Source organism: Hypanus sabinus, chromosome 12, assembly GCF_030144855.1.
Source record: "Hypanus sabinus isolate sHypSab1 chromosome 12, sHypSab1.hap1, whole genome shotgun sequence".
NCBI classification, from domain to species: Eukaryota; Metazoa; Chordata; class Chondrichthyes; order Myliobatiformes; family Dasyatidae; genus Hypanus; species Hypanus sabinus.
Genome location: NC_082717.1, coordinates 43,994,791 through 44,021,223, shown reverse-complemented (window position 1 = coordinate 44,021,223; position 26,433 = coordinate 43,994,791).

Sequence of the window (26,433 nt, the reverse complement as noted above, 5' to 3'; positions counted from 1 at the left end):
TAACATACCCAGGACATTGTACATACAACTTAAATGCATTAAGCCACAGCAGTTTGAAAACCCAGTTTCTTGACAACCTAGTGGAAAATTTGTTTAAATTCCCAAGGATACGATGATGTGTATCAATCTATTAATGCAAATACCCCATTCCCTCGCATATAATGATTTTATCTGACCAAGTCATTAGTGGTATTAATATCACATATGCAGTTTTCCTGATTGAACAGAGGTAATCTGTACCTGTGTTTCCAACAACATAACAAGAGGAATTATATTAGTATCAAGTGAAATATAATACTTAGTGTAGATTCAACTGTATAGGACTTCCATGAGCCTGCACTGCATACAATTTTTGGTTCTTATTTGAGATGGAATATACTTAACTTAAAATTATGCAAATAGAATTTGGGGCACAGAGAGAGTGACTCTACAGAATCTGAATTCCAGTGTTAAAGAGTCAAGAACTGCAGGGCAAGTTTTAGGATGAGGGAGGAAAGAATGCATAGTACCCTGCTACATTTTTCCTAAAGCAGGTATGGTATGTACATGGAAGAAGCTGTCCCAGGAAATGGTTGAGGCAGATACAGTAACAATATTTAAAATTTGGACAAGCACACGGATAGGAACATTTGATGAGTCAAACGCAGGTAAATGGGACTAGCTTAGATGGGCATCTTGGTTGGTATGATTGTGTTCAGTGCATTAGGGTTTCCAAGCTGTATGAATCAATGACCTTGAAGAAGTTGGTGCCCAAAGGTGCAGTGGGATTCCTGGGAAGAGAAGCCTATCTCTTCATGTCGAATCACAGAAATCAGAGTACAGCAAATCCATTCAACATCATTTGCACTAATGCAAAGAGCCTAACAAGAGTTTTCTTCTCATTGTTATCAACATTGTTTGCTCAAGTCTTTTGTACATTCATTTAGAAAAGGGCATCAACTTCCATATTATACAATACCATTGTAATTAAAACAGAAAACATTACAACATAGTACAGGCCTTCAGCCCATGATGATGTACTGACATTTTAACTACTCTTAAGGTCAATCTGAATCTTCCATCCTACATAACCCTCCATTTGTTTATTGCTCATGTGCCAATGTAAGAGCCTCTTAAATGTTTCTAAGGTGTCTGCCTCTACCAACACCCTGGCAGGGAATTCCACCTATCTCTTATTCTGTGTAAAGAAATTACCTCTGACATCCCCCCTAAACTTTCCTCCAAGCCCCTTAAAGTCATGCCCCCTTATATTAGCCATTTCCGCCCTGGGAAAAAACTCTGGTTGCCCACTCAATCTATGCCTCTAATCATCTTACACTTATCTATCAAGTCACCTCTCATCCTCCTGCACTCCAACGAAAAAAAAAGCTCTTTCCTCCTAAGACTTGCTCTCTAATCCAGGTAACTTCCTTGTAAATCTCATCTGCACATTCCCTAAAGTTTCCACATCTTTCTTATAATGAGGCAAACAGAACTAACACAATATTTCAAATGTGGTCTAACCAGTGTTTTACAGAGCTGCAATATTATCCTCACAGCTCTTGAACTTAATCCCCTGACTAATGTAGGCCATCACTATATATGTCATCAAATATCATTTTATTAATGAACTGAGACTCAAGTCCATCCAAGCCTCTACTGCCCGAATTTTCTTTCTATCTAAATAATGTGATAATGCCATACCTAGCTTCTATGAAGCATGTCTAAGCTTATGACGTATTTCCCAGTTACCAATGAATACGTAATGACAATTTCTTTTTTACATCGAGTGCTACATTGTATAACTGAAGGAAAACTGAAGCATCTTATACTGTGGTCATGGTGATCTGGTTGGTTTTCCCTGCTCGATGGGCTGAATGGCCTACTTCTGCTCCCATGTCTTATGACTTTATGGTATTTCATGTTTGCTGCATTCATTTTACCCTCTGCCTTCACAAGTCTTCCAGGGTCTGCTGCAGTGAAGCAGCCTCACAACATGATGCAGCCACCACCATGAAGTATGGTGTGTTTTTGATGATATGTGGTGTTTAGCTTATGTCAAAATAGTATTTAATCGGATGGCCAGAAAGCTCAATTTTGGTTTCATCAGACCATAGAACCTTCTTCCAGCTGACTTCAGAGTCTCCCACATGCCTTCTGCCAAACTCTAGCCAAGAATTATGCGAGTTTTTTTCAATTGTGGCTTTCTCTTTGCCACTCTCCCATAAAGCTGTGACTGGTGAAGCACCCGGGCAACATTTGCTGTATGCGCAGTTTCTCCCATCTCAGCCACTGAAGCTTGTAACTCCTCCGGAGTTGTCAAAGGTCCTCTTTTTGCACGGTCGCTCAGTTTCTGAGGTCGGCCTACTCTAGGCAGATCTACAGCTGTGTCATATTCTTTCCATTTCTTGATGACTGACTTAACTATACTTTGAGGGATATTCAGTGACTTGGAAATTTTATTGTATCCATCTCCTGACTTGTGCTTTTCAATAACCTTTTCATGGAGTTGCTTGAAGTATTCTTTTGTCTCTCTGGTGTAGTTTTTGCCAGGCCACTGACTCACCAGCAGTTGGACCTTCCTGGCACCTGTATATTTTTACTACAATCAATTGCAACATATTGTCTGCACATAGATTTCCATTCAACTATTTATGTAACTTCTAAAACTGATTGGCTGCACCAGTGATGATTTGGTGGATCATATTAAAGTGGAGGTGAATAAATATGTAATAAATTATTTGGTGTTTTATATTTCTAATTAATTTCTGTCAAACTGTTTTCACTTTGACACACAAGTCTTTTTCTGTTGATCAGTGTCAAAAAAGCAAAATTAAATCCACTGTGGTTCAATGTTTTAAAACAATAAAACGTGAATACTTCCAAGGGGTTGGATACATTCTATAGGCACTGTATGAAATCAAAGGTGGCGTTAATAAACTCACCTAACAATCAAAATATACAAACTTTGTGGAATTCTTAGAATTTCTGGAAGAATAGTGCATTCATCAATTTTGTTTAAACACGGGCAGAGAATGGATCAAAAGCTTGAATTTAATATCAGAGAATGTACACAGTATACAACCTGAAATTCTTACTCTTCACAGACATACATGAAACAAGAACCCCCCAAAAATAATCAGAAACCCAAAGCACCCCTCCCTCTCACATGCACAAACAGCAGCAGAAGCATCAACAACCCCTCCTTCACCCCCTTGCCCTCTCCCCAGTTGTGCCAGGATTAGCACCAACCTCTCACCATGCTAGAAATAGCAAAAGTCACTCAAAGAGACCTTGATCTAGTGTCCATCAAAAACTACAGTCCATAGCCCAGCAGTTTGGTTTCTGCGATCACTCCAGCAACAATGAGAGCAGAGACCAGCAGTTTGCTGTTCCAGCATTACAAACTTCTGTATCACTTCCCTAAGGACCCTGACAGGCTCTGACTTACCATCAAAAATGAGAGAGTGAGAGAATGATTGCTCGAGTACAGGGGCCTTCTTCCCACAGCAGCACACTGCTGTCCCGATGTTTCAGTCAGGGAAATCGGCAAGGAACTGACGCTCGACAAAGGCAGACATCTTCCAGGCTATTCCTGGAGGTAGCAAAGCCCCAGGCCGCACAGCCAGTCCAAAGACCCACCACCTACAAAGAACCACAGTTGAAACTGCAGATCCCAGACTCTGACAGAACCCCAGCAACGCTGGAAAAAAGAAAGACATAAGAAAAAAAGAAAATGGTGTTTCATGGACAAACTGGAAGAAGTTGCCTGGGTCTACAAAAAAAACCGCTCATGCCACCTTTCCTAGTTCCTCCAAGGAGGAGGATATGCTTATTTTTACTAGGTAGTACATCATTGTGTGATATAGATAGAAAATTAGGGCAGTATAGATTTGTATGAGCTTGTGCTCCAGTTCATTAATAAACAATGCTTTTGGACAAAGTGCCATTTTGAATCTTAGTTATATGATCAAATGTATTTATGCTATCTGTGGACAACAAAATCAACTTGAAGAGGCCTTTACCACTGGCCCAATTCTGCAGAGAAATACTGACATTTCTACACATAATCCCAATATTTTTCCAGGTAACTATCAGCTAAAGTTACAAAGGATCGGTTCACTGGAATTTTTTTCAACTATGCTCTAATACCAAACATCATTTTACACCATTCAGGATTCTTACCAAGCAACACACACAAAATGCTGGAGGAACTCAGCAGGCCAGGCAGCATCTATGGAAAAGAGTACAGTCAACATTTCGGGCTGAGACGTTTCATCAGGACTGGAGAAAAAAAAGATGAGGAAAAGAAGAGGAGAGGAGAAGAAGAAACACAAGCTGATAGGTAAAACCAGAAGGGGTGGAGGGGTGAAGTAAAGAGCTGGGAAGTTGGTTGGTGAAAGATATGCAGGGCTGGGGAAGGGGGAGTCAGATTGGAGAAGACAGAAGGCCATGGAAGAAAGAAAACAGGGAAGGAACAGCAGAGAGGGAGGCGATGGACAGGTCGGGAGATAAAGTGGAAGAGGGAAAAGGGAATAGGGAATGGGGAGTGGGGGGGGGTGGTGGGTGGAAATGACCAGAAGATCAAAAAATCAATGTTCATGCCATTAGGTTGGAGGCTACCCAGATGGAATACAAGGTGTTGCTCTTCCAACCTGAATCTGGCATCATCACAACAGTAGAGGAAGCCATGTACTGACATGTCAGAATAGGAATGGGAAGTGGGATTCAAATGGGTGACCAGTGGTGGGTCCCGATTTTTCTGGCAGACAGAGCGTAGGTGCTCAGTGAAGCGGTCTCCCACTCTGCATCAGGTCTCACCAAAATGCAGGTGACCACACAGGGAGCATCGGATACAGTAAATGACCCCAACAGGCTCACTGGTGAAGTGTTGCCTTACCTGGTTTAGGGTCCTGAATGGTAGTGAGGGAGGAGCTGTAGGAGCAGGTGTAGCACATTTTCTGCTTGCAAGGATGTCTATCATAAACCCACTGACTCTCACAACACCCTGGACTATACCTCTTCCCACCTACCCCTACACCACTGGCCAGTTTAAATTACTCCTTATTCTAGATTAGGGGACAAAAAAAAAGTCCATGTTGAGTGTGAACAGTTCAGCCTTTGTCGCGAAACCTGAATCAGTGTTAAATATTTAGGGAGAGTGGGGTGTGGAGGAGGTTAATATGAACTCATTTACTCAATGCTCTCATAAAGTAATAATGCACCCTTGGCTGAAAATTTTTTAGTTGAAAACTTTGATTTAAGATGTTCTCACTGCATTTCTGATGCAGCCACAGTGCCACATATAGAGTTGTGCTGAGGAAATCTCCAACTCCAAAGTAGTTCATCTTAAGTTCGGAAGTGTTAAGCTACCTGTTCTGCTCAAAACTGCTCAATAAACAGTGGAGTGTTTCCATTATCATCTAGCTTTGCATTAGGACACGACTTCCCAATCTTCTGAAAGCCTCATGAGTAGAACATGTTAAATCAACACCACAGTAATATTCCATCCAGGAAATGTTTCATATTAAATGCTCCCTTACCTCTTATCATATTAATAAGCATGAATTACTATTAGGCTGGAAGTATACATAATTTACCAGTCCTAGATTTCTTTGTTGTTCATTCAAAGATAGAGAATATACCTCTCTGTAATACAGAACCTCCTCTTACCCCACCTCTATAATTCTCAAAGTAATGAGGTGAACAGCTAAATATATAGGCATATTGAAAGTTATACACAAAGAAAAATTAAGGAAATACCAAAAGTCTTGTATAGTGAAGTGCCTCTTTCAGTGCAAAATTTTGCTTTTTAAACTCAGATGACTTTTTATATTAATCTCTGCATGCTATGTCTTCTTTTGCATTTGTATTAATTTTTTTGTAAGTCATTAAACAGATTGGTGCAACAAATGAACTTCAAACAATTACTAATAGGAGTACAAGGAAATGGACGCCAGAATTGTATATGATTGAGGGGCAATTGCCTTTCAGCATATAAATGACCTCTTTCAACTTATACAATAAAGATCCAAACTGCAATTATCACCATAGCAACATGGCATGCAGAATCAACAATCTTCCTGCTACAGAAGGTAAAGCAGCTACGGAATACACGCTCTCATTAATGGTAAAATTGCTTTAAAACCGCAATTTCATGTATTTTCCAACAAAAAAGTTAGTTCAATGAATAATCATATATGACATCATCAGGCATGTTTTATAAATTGAAAAGGACAGATACTGCTCTTGAGAGACTAAACGGGATTTTTTATTTATAACATGCAGTGTATGAAAAAAGGTCTATCAACCCATTCATGAAGGATTTGTGAGAATCAAACATTTTATGAAGACACTTTTACCTGGACTGGTGAATATTTCACACTTTCTAGTTACTGATATGATAATTCAGATTTTAATAAGGATTCTTGCAGCTTTTCAACCCCTGAAGCATAATTCAGTCAATGTTACCCTTGTGCATACAGGATTTCAACCACCTTTCTTTCTAGTGCGTCTCATCTACAGCACAGTTGTTTCGTTCAAGTGTCTGATGAAATGAAAAAAGGCATTACACAGATCTGGGCCTGAAGTAGACAAAATGCCAGGGTTCAAAATAATTTTGAATTGTTTCAAAGCATTTTGTATTCTTGCTGATTTTGTTTAAAGCATATTCAGACCATTAGTTTAATCCATTTAAATGACTGGAAAAGGCATTTCATACACACTTAGCACTGCATAATTAGAGTGTTCTCCTGATTTTTTGAAATCATAAAGTCATATCCTTTCTACCCAGCCTATGGTAACACTGTGCAACTGTTACAATAATTAAAATGGAGTAATATGTCACTCTCTTAGCTGTAGAAATCAGTTGTCCAGACAGTAGAATAAAATTCTTCCACTCAGTGTGCCTTTAACTATTGACAAGTTTGCGCAGTCTCATTTGAGTTGCCATCAATGTAAGCCAATAACTAAAAGCTGTTTGATTTGGCATAAATGAGAACCATAATATAAAGAAGCCATTCAATACTTTGAATATGTTGTGTGTTTATTTTTCTGTGCCAATTGCTAATAACATCTCCTCCTCACTGACAATTGGCCTCATGGATACATGCTTAGCCCACTGCTCTACACTCTCTGTACACTCATGACTGTGCAGCTAAGCACAGCTCAAACAGCATCTATAAGTTCACCGACAGGATCATGTCACTGTTAGAGTCTCAGATGGCAATGAGGAGGTGTACAGGGGTGAGAGAGAAACAACAACCTCACACTCAACATTTGCAAGACTTAACTGTGGACTTCATTAAGGGAAAGTCTTTGTACTGTCCTGTTGCTTCAAGAAAACAAATTTAATGTCATACATCAATAATTCTGATTTCAATATTTTCCAAGATTGCGCTATCAACCTTGAGAAGTACGTAGCAGAAATTCTGTTGTGGAATTAATTTTCATTATTGTGCAGTAATAGGGTATATTTCTAAATGATCAGAGCAAATTTCCAGTTAAGATGGCACTATAGAACTTGTGCAACAGCAGTCTGGTAGTCAAAAAGCTAAGAATTCTGACAAAAAGCATCACTAAATATACCCTTTCTGAGGTAAGCTGTGTTAAATTATTGGCACAAACAGTGAAGGGGCGAGCAATGGTGAGACGACTTCAGGGATGGGCCGAGATGATGTGTTGTAGGATCAATGCAGATGGAGCTCCGATGCCCATACCGCTGACCCCTGAGTGAAGCTGGATCACTCTGGGTGCTGAAAGGAAAGATTGGGTCCTGACAGAGAAGTTCAGATGCTAGTACGATTAACCTGGATGTGAGGCTGGGCACTGAAAGGAGAAGTTTGGGCCTAAACAGAGGAGATTCAGTGTCTGTATAACTGGCCTGTGTGCCAGGCTGGATCACTCTGGACATTTTGAAGAGCTTGAGAATGGCTTCAGGCTGGGCAGTGAAATCTGAGCCCAGAGCAAGTCACTGGGCAACATCGTCTAGGCCCACCCTTTTTGCTGCAGCTGGATCCTATTGCAAGGTACGATACACTGTTTAGACAATTTGAATGCCAACCCCGAACAGAGGTGAGAGCCAATTTTGCTCACTTTCCATGATATTCACTCACTCTTCCTTTTAGGGAGCCAGGGACTTTCGCTATTCCATTATTTGGTCAATTTAAAAGTTGACCCAGATAGACTGAAAAGACAGGGTGCCAGTTGGGAAGAGACCCAATTTTGGTTGTTCTCTGCAATGGTCATCTCCATGTCATTGAGGCTATGAAGACTACCCCGGCTGCAGTGCTCTGAGTCCACTGAGATGGTGAACTGATAAGCAATCTGAGGATCCCTCCACAGTGCAGATCTAAATTTTGGTTCAGAATGCGTTCTTCACTTCAATTCTTTGCATGATTTTATTCCTTTCTCTTGCTCATTATTTGTTGGTCTTTTACTTTTATTTTTATTCTTTTTTTCTTTAATTGGGTTCTTTCAGGTTTGTTGCTTTGTGGCGACCTGTGAGCAAGCAAATCTCAAAGTTATATGATTTATGCATTCTTTGATTATAAATGTACTTGAATTTTGAATCTTGAACTTTGTACTGCAACAAAGTATGTGAAACAAATCCCAAGCAAGTTTGATCTTGCAGCAAAGTTCTTCAGTCTTTTCACAGTCTCTTTATGTATAGTAGTGTGCCAGTAACTAAGCAGATGAGGTGTTTGCCCAGTATTTTAAAATTCTTGTTGCATGATTCACTCCACTAATGCTGGGCTTCAGCAAGGAGCAGTGAAGCTGTCTCCCAACACCAATGTGCTGTATATACACTGGAATACAAATATAAAACATCACAGCAACCGCAGTCCCCTCATCTTGCCTCAATACCATTTCAATTTTTTTTTAATTCTTCTCACTGGAGACCCTTAGTTCTCCAGTATTTTCTTGAGTAGGAGCCCACTTCCTCTGGTGTCTTCAAATCATGGAATATTTCACTCATTTCTAGTTATTTCCTGTCCACCAGCATGATTCCCTCTGTTTATGTTGAAACCCCTAGATTTAGATCAAATTTTATATATTCCATGAATAATTTAATTTGCTTAATCAATATAGATAAAAATTATACCCACAATTCCCCCCTAACCCCAACATCATCCCTTGGAGCACTATCACCTACTGACCACCATCTCATCCCACCCTCCCACCCCTTTATGCTGGCTGCCTTCCCTCTTCACTCTCAGGCCTGATGCAGGGCCTGTTTGACCTGCACTGCCCACAGCTCCTGCTTGACCTGCTGAGTTCCTCCAGCAGTTTGTATCTTGCTCCACATCTCCTTTTGAACAATATGCAATGTTTTCTGTAACTGCTGCTTCATAGTTCCACCTAAAATGATTCTACGTCATATCATGAACTGCCAAGCCATAAAAAGTGCTAGAAAGACTCTGAAACTCAGCAAGCCAGGCAGCATCTATGAAGAGGATGATAGATGCTGCTTTCCAGCAACACCACTCCATTTAGATCTGCTCAGTGGTGGCAGGGGTGGGGGGGGAGGGCTTTACACAGGATTGACTGGGCTGTATCCACTACATTTTCTGTTCAAAGCCAGTTGAACACATTGATGTTTCCATACCTGCCCATGATGCAACCAGTCAATAAACTCTCAACCACACACCTATAGAAGCTTGTCAAAATTTTAGGTGACATGTCAAATCTACATACACCTCTAAGAAAGCAGAGGCCGTGCCGTGCTTTGTTCATAATGGCACTTAAGTGTTGGACCCAAGACAGATCCTATGAAATGATAACACAGAGGAATTTAAACGCTGTCCCTCTCCAGCTCTGATCCTCTGATGAGGACTAGCTCAAGGACCTTCTGGTTTCCTCCTCCTGAAGTCAATAGTCAGCTCCTTGGTCCTGTTGACATTGAGTGAAAGGTTTTTGTTATGGCACCTCTCAGCCAGATTTTCAATCTCCATCTTAAATGCTGATTTGTCACCATCTTTGATCCAGCCAATGATGGTAGTGTCATCAGAAAACTTAAATATGGCACTGAAGCTGTGCTTTGGCCTCACAGTCGTAAGTATAAAGTGAGCAGAGCAGAAGGCTATGCACACAGCCTTGTGGTACATCTGAGCTGATAGTGATAGTGGAGGAGATATTCTTGCAAGCTGAACTGACCGGCATCTGCAAGCGCCATCACCATCAATGCTCTCTTCTTGCTGCTGCTATCAGCAAGAAGATGCAGGAGCCTCAGAACCCACACCATCAGTTTCAGGAATAGTTATTACACCTCAAGCATCAGGCTCTTGAAGCCAAGGGTAACTTCACTCACCCCATCACTGAACTCTTCCCACAACCTATGGGACTCTTCAACTCATATTCTCAATATGTATTGCTTATTTTTTTTCTTTCTGTTTGTTGTATTTTGCACATTGGTTATTTGACCATCCTATTGAGTGCAATCTTTCCTTGACTCTTGTGTTTCTTGTATTTACTGTGAATGTCCACAAGAAGGTGAATCTCAAGGTGTATATGGTATTACTCATGTACTTTGATAATAAAATTTCTTCGAACTTTGAGGCAGCCTCAATGGAGAGGAATAAACATTCAACGTTTTGGGTTGAAACTCTTCCTTTATCAGGACTGGAGAGGAAGTGGAAGTAAATCTGAATAAGAAGGTGGGGAAATGGAAAGGAATACAAGCTGGTGAAACTACATGAGGCAGAAGGTGGGTGGGTGAGGGAGTGGGCTGAAGTGAGAAGCTGGGAGGCGATAGGTGGAAGTGGTAAAGGGCTGAACAAGAAGGAATCTGATAGGAGAAGAGTGGACCATGGGAGAAAGGGAAGGAGGAGGGGCACCAGGGAGAGGTTATAGGCATGTGAGAAGAAGAAAAAGGGTGTAGGGGGACCAGAATGGAGACCAGACAAAGAAGGGGGAGAGGGTAGAGATCATTGGAATTTAGAGGAATTGATGTTCATGCCATCAGATTGGAGACTACCAATGTAGAACATGAAGTGTTGCTCCTTCACCCTGAGAGTGGCCTCATCATGACTGTGGAGGATGCCATGGGTCAGCATATTGGATTAGAAATGGGAAGCAGAATTATAACGGGTGGCCACTGAAAAATCTCATCTTTTGTAATGTCAGAGCAAAGGTCTACAACAAAACAGTTCCCACTCTATGTTGTGTCTCACCGACGTAAAGGAGGCCACACCGGGAGCACTTAATACAGTAGGTGACCCTAGTAGACTAGCAGGTGAAGTGCTGCCTCAACTGTTTGAGGCCCTGAATGTGGCGATGGACGAGATGTAGGGACAGGTGTAGCACTTGTCTTGCTTGCAAGGAGAAGTGACTGGAGGGAAATCAGTAGGGAGGGACTAGTGGACAAGGAAGTCACGTATAGAATGATCCTTGTGAAAGGCAGGGGGGTGGGAAGGAAAGATGTATTTAGCAGTAGGATCCCATTGAAGATGGCTGAAAATAATGAAGTTCATGGGGTTGTAGGTGAGAATGAGAGGAGCTCATTATGGTAGTGGGAAGATGGGATGACAGTGGATGTCCAGGAAATGGAAGAGATGTGGGTAAGGGCGTCATTGGTGATAGGGGAAGGGAACACATGTTCTCTGAAGAAGGACGACATCTCAAGATCTGTGGAATGGCAGGCCTCATCCTGAGAACAGGAAGCAAAGAGAGGAATTGTGAAAAAGAAATGGCATTTTTTCAAGTAACAGAGTGGGAAGCAGTGTAGTCAAGATAGTTGTGAGAGTCAGTAAGTTTGCAAAAGATATCAGTGGATATTCTGTCTCCAGAGATGGAGACAGAGAGATCAAGAAAAGAGAGAGATGTGTCAGAGTACACCTATTTTAATTCTACTTCCCATTCCCATTCTGATATGCCAGTCCATCGCCTCCTCCATGGTCACAATGAGGCCAGTCTCATGCTAAATGAGCAACACATTGGGATAGCGTTCAATCTGTTGGCATGATTATCGATTTCTCTAACATCCAGAAATTTCTCTCTCCTCTCCCTTTTATCTTTTTTCATTCCCCATTCTGGTTCTGCTTTTCAGTTCACCATTAGCAGAACCTAACTTCTAAACAGTTATTTGATTGCTAATGAACAGACACTTTATGGCTGTTATAGAACATAGAATCTTGGCAAAACTACAAAATATAATCAAAAAGACATGTGGTAAATTGATTGCCATTGTACCTGCCACACAGAAAGACTTTCACAGAATTAAATGGACAACCAATGATGACCTTTTAATGAAGTTACAGTGAGACTACTTGAAAAAAAACTATGTACTTGTAATTACAACCACAGGAGTGCCTCATGAAAATACCAATCCAACACAGCTGTTCAATTAACTTTAACTTGTAGCCACATTAACTTACACAGCAATAATTGATCTTTAGATGTATCATTGATACAGTGATGATCAACTTGAGTGCTTAGGATGCAGAAGGCAAAAGGAGAGGATATTATCTATAGCTCAGAAGCAGATCTACATGATTAGAAAAGACACTGAACAAAATTTAATTTTTTGGTATAAATAGCATTCACTCTCAGTTTATTTCAAAGTAAATCTCAACTAATTTTCATGCTTTAGTTTCACCTTCAGTGATGATGGACTTCCAACTTGGAAATTCCATGCTCTGGCCACTTTGTTCAGTAATTTTTTGGAACATGTTAACAAAGAAATTGGAGAGTTACATTATATTTATTTACAAAAAATTGCATAATTAAGGTAGCCTTACACTACCAATGACTAAAAGAAAGCGAATATTGTCAGGCTTTAAGTTCCTATGTCCTGTTGATCCATCAGTTATAATGTTTGAATTATTGATGAGCATTTTAAGTTATTACCACTCAAGGAATATGATTGCTCTGTAATCACACCATCAATGCACAATGCTTCATTTGAAGAAGTGTTAGTCTAGTTTCAACCAAGTGAGAAATACTAACAATGAATGATGAATTACTATATTAACAATTATATCCTTCAAGTAATGTGTTTCCCAAAGTTTCAATGATAAACCCATGCACAATCAATGAAAAACTATTACAACTGCTGTGATTCAACCATCTCCAAGCAATTACTTGTGGGTTCAATTGAGGGTGACGAGTGCGGTAAACCTTTAAATTAATTAATCAATTAGCCAATAACTAAGCTACTCTATTATCTGTAAACGTGTGACAGAATAGCCATTTGATTTCTTTTTGATTTGTTTTCTGTTACTGGTTTTCTCATTTTGAATTGTTTTAAATTGTTTTTCTCTGTCTCATTTTGATTCCCCTATAATACATAGTTTACTGATACTGATCTAATATCATGTCCAAACATCCACTTAGCAAAGGCTTTATTACAACTCAATATCCTACATGCCAGGTAATGGTGCACATAAAAAATGTCATTCAAACTTAATAAATGAGGCTAACACACATTTCAGGCTAGTGTTCTATCAGCTATGAAGAATGTTAGCAAAAATTAGAGGGGCCAAAAACTGCATGCAACCCGACTGTAATTAAAACTCCATACGATACTCTAATTGATGATCTTAGAGTTGAAACTCCAATCTTTCCTTTCTCCTCACCCAAATTTTTCATATGACAAGTAAAAGGCAATTAAAACATAAGAAAGTTCAAAATCATATTTCTGCTAATTGTTCCTATAATATATTGCCCTTCTTGTTCACAATTTCATGCATTTGTAAAATACAGATATTCTTCTGGTTAGCACAGACAAAACTGGAGGAACTCAGCAGGTCAGGCAGCATCTGTGGAAAGGAATAAACAGTTGACATTTTGAGCTGAGATCCTTCATCAGGACTGGAAAAGAAGGGGAAAGAAGCCAGAATAAGTGAGGGGGGTGGCTGGGAAAGGAGGACAAGCTACAAGCAGATAGGTGAAGAGAGGTGGGTGGAGGAGATGGAATGAAGTGAGAAGCTGAGAGGTGATGGATGGAAAAGGTAAAGGGCTGAAGAAGGAAGTATCTGATAGGACAGGAGAGTGGGCAAAGGGAGAAGGGGAAGGAGGGGGCATCAGGGAGAGGCTGGTGGTGAAAAGAGAAGAGGTAACTGAGTGCAGAATGGATCAAGAGTGAAGGGGGAATGAGGAAAATTGCCAGGAGTTACAGAAATTGGTGATCATGCAGATTTATCCCTCTCCCCCTGACCTCTTCTTTAGTTAGTCTCTTTTAGCTAAGTATTGGCCTTAAGGAACGTAGTGTAAACATTTTCACTTGGTTAGGAAAATCAGTTCTGTTCAGTTCGCTTGTATAACCTGCACCCAATAGCAGTCATACAGTTAACATGGTAATTTTCCTGGTATCCTTCTTCCTTCAACACCTCTTTTTCCTGATATTCTACAGGTTCTGCATTATAGATGTCATGGTCTGGTCTCCTTGCAGCTACGTTTGCACTGTGTAAATTTTCTGTTTGTTGGACTATGCAATCTGCAGCGTGAAACACATCTGCTTGTGTGTTCAGCCAGGCAACAGAGTGATGCAGGCAACAAGATTTCACTATAAATAGATCAAAGGAGAAAGCTCGCCAACACCTCTACTTTGTGAGGAGGCTGAAAGGACCTGGATTTTGCACATCCATACTCACATCACGCTACAGATGTGCAATAGAGAGCATCCTAACAGGCTGCTTGTTGCAAAACAGCAGTCAAGCAGGTGAGAAGGCTCTCCAACAGGTTCACAACTGCCCAATGTATCATTGCCACCAGCCCACCCACCATCAAGGACAGATATACAAAAAAGAGCCAGTTATTTCAAGAAGGATACTATGCACTGTACTTATGGACTGTTGGTCTCACTCCCATCAGGGAGGAAGCTACGTAGCATCCACACCAGGACCACTAAGCTCAAAAACAGTTACTTTCCCCAAGCAGTAAGGCTGATCAATAGCTCCACCCATTAACTCTACCACAATTTATTATTTCTAATCAGTCACCCTTTCTACAGCCTAGTGTCCACTTTATGGATATACAATCAATCTGTATAAATAAGCTATCTTATGTATTTATATTTATTGTGTATATTTTCATTTTTACTATTGTGTTCTTTATCTTTTATGATTTTTTGTGCTGCATCAGATCCAGAGTAACAATGGTTTCATTCTCCTTCCACTTGTGTATAGGAAATGACAGCAAACAATCATGGATGATCTTGAGTCACCATTCCAGCAACTCCTATAGTATCTACATACTCCTGTAGTATCTACATACCCCTATAGTATCTTCATATTCTTATAGTATCTACATACTCCTATGGTATCTACATTATGGATGTAGATTGCATTGGTAGAACCTTTGTTCTTCAGAATGCATCCTTCCATGCTATACCTATCACAGAAAATGTTTGGCATGCTAATTGCCTAGGTCTTCTGAAATTCTTGATCCGCAACAGATTGTAATTTAAGGAAGTGGAAATCTTTCCTCTTTGTGGAGAGTTCTGGTTAATCAGGGGAATCCATAGCAGATTATTGAATGTCTCCATAAAGGCCTAAAATGCTATGGTTCACTGCTGAAATCGCAATAGCTGGAAGTGGCATTTAAAAAGATTTAATGAGAAAGTTGAGAGTCAACGTGAACATAGCTTTCATTGACAGGGCAATCCAGGAATCACAGTCATAAAGAGATGCAGCACTAAGCAGACCTTTCAGTCCACCAAGACTACACCAACCAAAATCAACAACTAGCTTCAGGAGGAACTCTGCAGGCCAAGCAGAATCTATCTATACCGGAAATGAGGTGCTGCTGGTTTTTCACTCCAGATGCTGGTACCTATGGTATTAGCAATTAAGAACCCATTTTTAAATAAATGAGAGTGTGGCCAAAGATCACCTTCATGGAATACCACACTTTACAGTGGTGATATCCTTGGAAAACGGAAGCCTGTTTATATATTGTGCATTTGCTTTAACAGCTCTCTGGGTGTGGACATTTTACTGACATTCATGTCTTTTTCTGCAGACAAGCAGTGTCCTACCCAAAGAGAGTGGCCAGAGGTGGCCTAAACAATTCCTCTGGTAATGGAGTACTGCCACCAAAGAAGTATGGATAAACAAACTGGAAGTAGTAGCACAGTGTCTGGGCATAGGAAGGTATCTAATGTACAATCATTGCTGAATGGTCCGAGACGTACTGACCTACTGTATCATTAGAAGACTGCCCCTTTAATATTTTATATTGTACAATGGCACACAGCAAGAAGCCATGCTGATGCTAGAATGCTACTAATGGGATCATCCTATTACAGTCGGCCCTCTTTATCCACGAGGGATTGCTTCCGGGACCCCCGGAACTTCACAAGAAAGCTGAAGAACCAGTAAGTAACAGTGAATGACGTGCTGAATTTAAAGTGAAAATAACATGGCGATGGCTTCAGTCAGGAAAGTTGGCGAATTTGATAGTGCTAATGAAGACTGGGAGTTGTGTTTGAGAAGGGTATTGGTAAACTCAAAGGCATGAAGGCCAGAATTAAACTGGATGTAGCAGCAACACCAAGATTCCAAAAGGCATGTCCAGTGCCTTACGCATTAAGTCTTAAAGTGGATGCTGAACTGCAGAGTGTGGCGGTGTCTGTAACTCTCTCCAAGTTTGAGTGGAGTGATTGGGCCACAGCCATTGTCCCGGTGATCAAGAAAGGGAAGGCTGGAGCCATTCACACATATGATGATTTCAAGATGAGCATCAACCTGATGCTGCGTACTGGTGAGGCGACACTTCACCTGTGAGTCGGCTGGTGTGGTATACTGCATCCGGTGCTCCCGGTGTGGCCTTTTATATATTGGTGAGACCCGACGCAGACTGGGAGATCGTTTCTCTGAACACCTACACTTGGTCCGCCAGAAAAAGCAGGATCTCCCAGTGGCCACACATTTTAATTCCACATCCCATTCCAATTCTGATATCTCTGTCCATGGCCTCCTCTATTGTCAAAATGAATCCAAACTCAGGTTGGAGGAACAACACCTTACATACTGGCTGGGTAGCCTCCAACCTGATGGCATGAATATTGACTTCTCTAACTTCCGTTAATGCCCCTCCTCCCCTTCTTACCCCATCCCTGACATATTTAGTTGTTTGCCTGTTCTCCATCTCCCTCTGGCGCTTCCCCCCCCCCCACCTCCTTTCATTCTCCCCAGGCCTCCCGTCCCATGATCCTTTCCCTTCTCCAGCTCTGTATCACTTTCGCCAATCACCTTTCCAGCTCTTAGCTTCATCCCACCCCCTCCAGTCTTCTCCTATCATTTCGCATTTCCCCCTCCCCCCCACTAATTTCAAATCTCTTACTATCTTTCCTTTCAGTTAGTCCTGACGAAGAGTCTTGGCCCGAAACGTCGACAGTGCTTCTCCTTATAGATGTTGCCTGGCCTGCTGTGTTCCACCAGCATTTTGTGTGTGTTGCTGCGTACCCTGCCACGAATAGAAGACATTTCTGCAGCTTTGACAGGTGGGGAGAGGCTTTCAAAGACTGACTTGTCTCAACCCTATCCTCAAATGGAGATTGAGGAAGTTCCTCACTATCAACACTCACAAGAGACTGTTCCAGTATGATTGTCTTGTCTTCGGCGTCGCATCAGCTCCAGCAATTTGGCGAAGAGCAATGGGCCAAGTGCCCGAAATATCCCAGGAACAAAATGTTACTTGATGACATTATCATGACTAGCAAAAATGATGAAGAGCTCCTCCAGAACCTTGATAAAGTGTTTACCAGGTTGAGTGAATATGGTCTGCACACAAAGAGAGAGAAATGTGAGCTTTTCATGAATGAAATCTCACATTGTGAACATGTCATTGACAAGTATGGCTTACATAAATCACAAGAGAAGGATGAAGGAGTGCTACAGGCACCCAAACTAGAAAATGTGTCACAACTCAGGGCATACTTGGACCTTGAAAACTACTACCACCGGTTTCACCCAAACATTGGTACAATGCTGCACCTAATGAACAGACAGAAGCAAAGTGGGAATGGTCAGAAAGATGTGAAAAAACATCAAGGAAGCAAAGGGGCTGATAACATCCAATGAAATGCTCACCCATTATGACCCATCCCTGCCCATTAGATTGGTGTGTGATAGCATTGGAGCCATTTTCTCACACATTGTGAAAGATGGATCTGAACGCCCAATTGTGTTTGCTTCAAGATCACTGATAAGGACAGAATGCAGCTATACACAGATCAACTGATAGGCCCTTAGTCTAGTATGATAATAAAGAGGCTTCCCCACTACCTCTTTGGACAGAAGTTTATGCTAGTGACAGATCACCAACCCCTTGCATCCATTTTCAATCCCAGGAAGGGAATTCCAATGATGACTGCTACCCAGTTACAATGTTGGGTGCTATTTCTAGGAGTGCACTCTTATGACATAGATTTCATGGATACCAAACAATGCTGATGGTTTGTCACATCTTCCACTGTTGGCAACAGAAGAAGCAAGGTTTTCATACTGTGACCCAGCAGTAGTGTTACACACAGAATTGGTGGACCAGTTGCCGGTAACAAATTCAGAATTACAAAGAGAAACAAGGAAAGACCCGACACTGTCAAAATTCTACGACATCCCCATGTGAGGATGGCCAGCTCAGGATAATCCTAGCTTTCCAGAGTTCTCAGTGAGACAAGACCAACTGTCTGTATCTCAAAGAATGCTGACACGTGGATCTCGTGTTGTGGTTCCCTCCAAACTGCGCACCAGAGTATTTGAAAATCTGCATGAAGGACACCTGGCTCCAATCAAGATGAAGAGTCTTGTCTGGTGTTATGTGTGATAGCCAGGAATAGATAAACAAATTGAAGACTTGACCAAAAGCTGTTCAGGATGGCAAAAAGTTCAAAATGCACTCCCACAAGCACCATTACACCCATGGGAGTATCTGTCATCATCATGGCGAAGAGTCCATATTGATTTTGCTGGGCCATTCATGGACTCCACATTTCTGGTTGCTATTGATGCTCATTAAATGTGTATGGAGGTTATATCAATGAAGTCAACAACCTCAGCAAAGACTGTCTCTGCTCAGAGTAAGAGCTTCACCAAATTGTGAGTGATAATGGATCACAATATACATCAGAGGAATTCCAACTGTTCATGAAGAAAAATGGCATCAGATATTTCAAGTCAGCTTCTCACCCAGCAACGAATGGCTTAGCTTAAAGGTTTATCCAAACCTTCAAGAAATCCATTATAGTTACGGACAAGGAGGACATTTCTCTATAGCACTACATGGATAATTTCCTTTTCTGTATATTGGAACTCTGCTCATGCAACGACAAATCAAACACCTACACTGCAGCTCAAGAGCACGAACCTGAGATCGTGCACAGACCTCCAGAGGGAAGTACAGAATTAACAGTTCAGCCAGTTGCCAATTGAAGCAGCAAGGAGCTTTGAGTTTGAACAAGAAGTCCTAGCGTGTGATTACTGAGAAGACAAGTGGACACCCATTAGAAAAGCTACAAGAACTGGACCACAGATGTAAACATTGAATGTTGGATATCATACATGGAGATGTCATGTGGACCTGATGCAAGATGCTGAACCGAAAAACACACCTGAGTCGAATGCATCCAACAAGATGGACTCATTACAGTTACTGGACTTACCTCTCCATGATGATGTCACTGACAGCAACTAGACACTGGAAACTGAGGACGTTGTCTTAGACAAGACACCTACCAAACCTGATGCCACTCCACCAGTCCAGAGGTGCTATCCCGAAAGAAGCAGAGTGCCTCCCAGAAGACAGAACCTTCAGAACTGTAAAGTTAGTTATGGACTGTGATTGTGAAAGCATGTTTATTTGGAATGTGAATTTCTAAATGGGAAATTGAATGCTTTGTACATATCCAGTTTTATATTTCATTCATCTAAAGGGGGAAGGAAGTGTGATGTATGGATCTAGTTCTTTTAGAGCAGTGACTTCCTCCCCCACCAGCACTAAACACCATGTATTGATCTATTGTCTACACGTGCATCTCTCTCTCTCTCTTCTCTCTCCTCCTCCTCCCCCCCAATGACAATACACCAGTTAAAGCTATCTCCAGCTTGCTTGCTTTTATTTAATACATATGTAGTTGTGCACAGACACAACACATCAAATCATTTTTATTCTCTAATTCTTTCAGCTATTAATCTGCACAGAGGGGTAATTTGCAAAGATTACCTGCACTGCACTTTCTTTTTAGTTGATGACCTTTATTCTGCTTTGTGTTATTGTTTCACATTTTTCTCCCTCTACGTTCTGTGTAATGATCAAGACAAGCTTTTCTCTATATCTTGGTAACAATGAGAATAATAAAACAATACCAATTGACAGTCTTTGGCATTCAAACGGAAACTCTGAAGTGCATGAACAAAATTCACTTGATCACAGAGAGAATATGCAAATGTTGTGCAGACAGCATCTGAGTGAGGATCAAGCCCAGGTCACTGCAACTGTAAAGCAGTAGTACTAAATTCTGGACAAGTGTCCTGCATCTTAAAATAGTGAAAAAAGGATCAAACGAGCACAATGTGCTCCTGTGTTGAGGAAGAATGCTCCGTGACAGCTGCTATGTGGAACTGTCTTCTCCAATTTACATATAGACAGAAATGAGCAATGTGTGAATATTCATACCATTTGATGCAAATGTAATGCCAAGAAAACATCAGTCCTCTGATGTGAAAGGGGCTTGGCAGTACAGAATTCAATTTTGCATAGGGTGCAATTTCACCTAGAAAGAAGCTCCAATTTGATGAACTCCAGATCAAATCACAACAGAGCACAATTTGACCAACTCTTTTGAAGATTGCATCAAGATTCCTGGATCACTTTTGGCCAAAAGATTGACTCTTGCAGTGGGCATTGGTGACCAGCCAACCAACTTTTAATTTTAAAAATGTCTCAAGCATTAGTTGTAGCAATAATAACTACTGACTAACTTTCAGAAGATCTGACACAATTATGATAGCTGGTCAGTCATAAACAGCTCTCAGTGAAACTCTTCAAAGAACTTCAGAGGACACTTGTGTGTAATAAAGATTCTCAAGTGCATTTATGGTTAAGAATGTAAAGTCAGAACCTAGATACTGTATATTCAACAAAAAGGTCATAAACACTAATATTTGTGAATTATTCTTAACTGCAAAGCACTCAAAATATCTAAGACCATTTTAGTCTAAAAATCAGATAGGCTGCAATAGAGAATGATGGCCAGTATTCCCACAGAAGTAGTTCAATTGCTAGCTACAGAAAGAAAAGACTGAATGAAAACCATACTACCTTTTGCTTAATAGTACTACTTGAAGAACAAGATAGCCATTTGTCTGATCCCATGTGGGTAAATGTGTACTTCTTCTTGTTTATGTTATTCCTCTGTAATCAATGTTTAACAACACCATTGATTGAATTGTATTTTTTTCTTTTTAAATTTTACTTATTAATAAGTTTTTATTATCAAACCTCTATAGCAAATAAGCCACACTAACATTTGTTCTTCTGATGTGGAGCATAAATCCACCAGCACTTTTCAGCATTCCTCTACCATCCTAAATTCACATCTACTACTCCAGAACTGGGATCTGTGAAAAACAAGTCATATCTTTATGGACTGAAGTAATTCTACATGCTTAATCCAAATATGTTGACATCATAACTGCAATGTTTATCCCTATTCAGTTAATCAAATTAAACTCTCTACATGACTATGTGCTTCAATAAAACTCAATTGCAAAATATTTTTGGAATTCAGTAAGTAACTAATGATTAAAATAAATTCCTTTTTTCCGTGTTCTTTTTTCCAAAGGAATTGGTCACTGGCCTGGATTTTACAATCACCAGTGAGGCTTAGGCTTTCGACATTGGCCTCAAAAGAAACCTGAACAAAAATGATCTAGCAACCTCTACAGCTTGAGCTTCACCTTTCATTGTGTTGATTGCTATCAAGCATCATCTTCAATGGACCTCTAGCAATTAGTGCATCAAGCTAGCTGAACAGGAAATCACAGATAGCAAAAAAGGAAGAAAATAAAAACAACGTTGAACTGACCTTTTATAGAGTTGAAGTAAAAATCAGAACATGATAACATTTACCTTGAGACTGAAAGATCAGAAGTGGACCAACAAAAAAAATTAGTATTTTCAGTTGCACAGAACACTGAGTCATTTGTTTGAGGGAATGGCATGTGTAAATATAGTGTCATTTTTTTTTAGGATAACAGATTGCTAAACAGTAATTATGCTTAGTACATTGCTAAAATACTTCATTATGCCTCATTCAACAATGCATATTTTCAGTTTCTTTTTCTTTTTCTACAGAATAAATAGGGTTGAATACCTTCAGATGATAGTAGTTCCCTCGGGGAATCTCTTCAGATTAAGCTGGGGAAAGGTTGCAAAGTATATTCCCCATGGAATAGAGAATCACTGACAACAACTTCTGTAATTCCATGTAACTGAAAACTGCACACTGCAAAAGATGTTGTCAAATTTTCTCAATCTTAACAGCAAAGGTTTACAGCCTCACAAATCCCAGGTTACTATTATCAAAGATACAGGAAGGCATCCTAAAAATTTAAAGGAACACAAAATTAGACAGTGCTTAGTAAATAATCGATTAAACTTGGTTCTGACAATTTCATTTTCTTTGCATACAATGATATAGATGCATAAGTTATACTTCATCCCTTAAAAGATCCAATGAGTCACTTCATGTCATATAAATGTGGAAAACAAAACTATTCTTGATGTTGAGTGATCTATCTATCAAACACAACACTGAACATAAAATAAAAATTTCAATTAGAATTTCTGGTAACACAAAGTACGTAGATATTGGACCTTTGTATTTGACTTCATCTTAGTTCCCAACACCTCAGCCTTAATTTTGATGATTTAGCAGCAGTATTAAGTAGCACAGGAGGGTTTGGTGGAAAGAGGATTCCAAAATCACACTCATGGCATCACAAGCGTTGGTTAGACAGGAATTCATCCGGTCATTTGGCAAAAAACAACTGTACTGCTCACTAGAGTCAACCAGAACATCAATTTTTTTCAAGGAGTTTGACGATCAGCTGGGCTGGTTTTCTCGTGAAACAAGGCTGAGAATTATCAGCGACAGTGCCATGACAGAGGATTTATCTTTTAAAGCTGTGATGACCTTTTTACATAGGGAATCTGATTCATCAGTGATGCATTTCTGTAAGCTATAAGGCAAAAGTTTGCAGAAATTAGGCACATACATACACTATGCTAATTTTAGATAATGGTAAAACAAAATAAGATGAAAATCTTGGCCAGAAGGAAAGCTTTCCCTTTGATGTCAGAGCAATCAAGAATGCAAGGAAATACACATAAGTCCTGGAAATTCAATTGTTGAGTAACGATAGCATAGTATCAATTATGAACTGTATTGGTAATTCTTAGTGTACATAATACAAGTTCAATTTTGCTTTTACATGCAAATCATAAGAACATACGAACATAATAAACAGGAGCAGGAGTAGGCCATCCAGCCCATCGAGCCTGCCCCACCATTCAATAAGATCATAGCTGATCTGTCCGTAAACTCAGTTCCATCTACCTGCCTTTTCCCCATAACTTCTAATTCCCCTACTATGTAAAAATCTATCTAACTGTATCTTAAATATACTTCATGAAGAAGTCTCAACTGCTTCCCTGGGCAGAGAATTCCACAGATTCACCATTCTCCGGCAAAAACAGTTTCTCCTCATCTCCATCCTAAATCTTCTCCCCTGAATCTTGAGGCAATGTCCCCTAGTTCTAGTCTCACCTACCAATGGAAACAACTTTCCTAAATCTTTCAAAATTTTTTATGTTTCTATAAGATCCCCCCTCATTCTTCTGAATTCCAGAGAGTATAGTCCCAGGCGACTCAATCTCTCCTCATAGATTAACCCCTTCATCCCCAGAATCAACCTGGTGAACCTCCTCTGCACTGCCTCCAAAGCCAGTATATCCTTCCTCAAGTATGGAGACCAAAACTGCACACAATGATGTGGCCTTCACAGCCGCTTGTGGCAACAAAATACATAGATTCACCACCCTCTGGCTAAAATTCCTTCTCATCTCCATTCAAAATGGTTATCCCTTTATTCTAAGACCATCGCCTCTGTCCTGTGGGGGGAACGGAGATGGTTCATTCTGATTATCAAAAGTCACTTCAGTCCTGATAGGTTAGTTTAGAAATTGCAGCTGTTTTCACATTGGTTAGCTGCATAGTGTCAAATTTCATATATCCTGGGTATATAGAGAGCATGTGTGGGAAGTTCTTTCTCTCCCCCTTTGCTTAAGGCAAGCGGTGCACGTGACCATTAGGAAGGTATACTCTGCACATTCTTTCAGTTAAGTATTTTTGTTGAGTATATGTTTGTTGACTGTTCAGCTTTGTAGTTTCTGTAACTTTGGGAACATGAATTTTTACTGTTTGTAAATATACTTATTCATAGTCAGTGTTTCTGTCTCACTTGCCAGACACACAAACTTGATTCTACATTATATCTTGGTGCAATAAGCCAGCAGGGTCTGGCGTTTGAGCAGAAATGCGTTTCTTTAAAAGGTCATTTAAAAGAATGAACCCTCCGTATGAGAGATACAGATGCCAGAGTGGACAGATAATAGTGGGGGCTTTGGAAGTCTTGTGAACCTGCTGATGGGTTATGGGTTATGGAATGCCAGTGGATCGGTCAGACCAGTTAGATTTCGCCGGGGTTGAGATGGGGGCTTTCTCAGGAGAAAAGATAGCTGGTGGGATGCTTTCTGGCTGTTTGTAATGATCAGTATAAAATGTATTGTATTATTCTGAGAGAATCACTATTGAAAATTCAGAGTAGTGCTACAAAGTTGGAGGATAAAGATATTGAGATAGCTTGTCGGTTAATGAAGCTGCAGTGCTTAGATGCTAACTACTGAACTAGTTAGCGGTCAATCCCTATGAAGGTTTGAGCCATGATGAGGTGGGGTGATGATCCTACTCTGGAGCAGGAAGATGGGGCTGTCTGGCTGGATGATGAAAATGAGGGAAGAGGGTAGCATAGCCCCTGGGTTTAACCTTTGAAATGATTGACTCTCCATTGTAAAGTCGAAACAGTATGTGTGGGCCAGACCAGCGATTACGCACTCCCATACCTGCCCTCGGGGGGAAGCAATCCATGGCTTTTTCCACTCAGGAGAGGGAGGAGGAGCAGGAATGTGAGGGGGATGGTGCAATGGACACCTTCAAGTCAACAGAGCTCAGAGAATCCTCTGCTAAGGAATTAGCGAGTTTCAGGGATAGGTACAGACAAAACACAGGAGTGTCTTTGACTGTGTGGTTATTGAGGATATGGGATGAGAGGGGGTACTGGAGTGATCCTAGCTAACAGAGAGATGGGTGCTTTAGGGAGCCTATCGGCAATCAATAATGCCCTGAGAACACTGGGCATAGTGTTCCCCCGAGCATAATGATTCACTCTGGATTTAAGTAATGGCTACAGCTAAACTTGGGTATTCCACTTGAACTGAAAGGAATTTTAAACCCCAAATGGAATGGAACGCAGTATAGGAAGGTACTAAAGTTCTACACCAGTCAGCTCTTATCACAGAATTATACTACAGTAGTGGTATCCCGCCAGGAAATGTTGAAAGAACTTCTGAAATGATAGGGCATGTTGTGTCGGTGGTGGATTTCCAATGACAGGGGTAGTGCTGACTTTAATAACACCAGCAAGTGTTATTATGTGCAGCAAGTCAATTATTACAAGGTTTAGAGTATGTAGAAAAGGGTGCATGGAGACAAGTACGGGGAGTGGGGGATCTTGTATATCCTGTAAAGAAATGTTTTTAGTGTTGCTTAATGCTGGGGTCTCAGAGGAACAAGTGAACTGGGATCTCACTCCCATGCTCAATGCAATGTGGAAGAAGTACTATCTGGAGAGGCAAGAAAGGGAGGTTGTTGAGGGGGAAGGATTCTTCTTCAAGCACTCTGCAGATAAGCACTCCTCTTGCCCTCTGCCAGATACATTGCATTCCATTCAGGATGCCCTGCAAAGGATATTGGCTAACATTCAGCAGCAGTGGGAATTGGAAGGGTGGCTAGCACGTTCACACCGCTTTGTTGTAGGGAGCGGGTAATTTGACTTGCATCCTTCTTTCCTGTAAATAGAGTATGAATGATATGAAAGTGGAGGGAAGTGAGGTGTGGCCACACATGTCAGCTTGCTTTTGTGTGTGTGAGGGATATGTGCTACTTCTCTGTGAAAAAGTAACAGTCTGGTTTAAGTTTTTGCAGTTCCATACAAAGTTTTAGAAGAAGAGGAGTACAGCCTGGGCTTTTTTTGTGTAGGTTTAATCTGTTACTTTGTTTCTTGTGTTTGTTTAGTCAGTTATTTTGTTTCTTCTTTGTTTTAAATCTGTTAAGAGTTTATGTGTCTTAATCTTTTACTTTGCTACTTGTTTCCCCATGCAACTGGTTTTAAG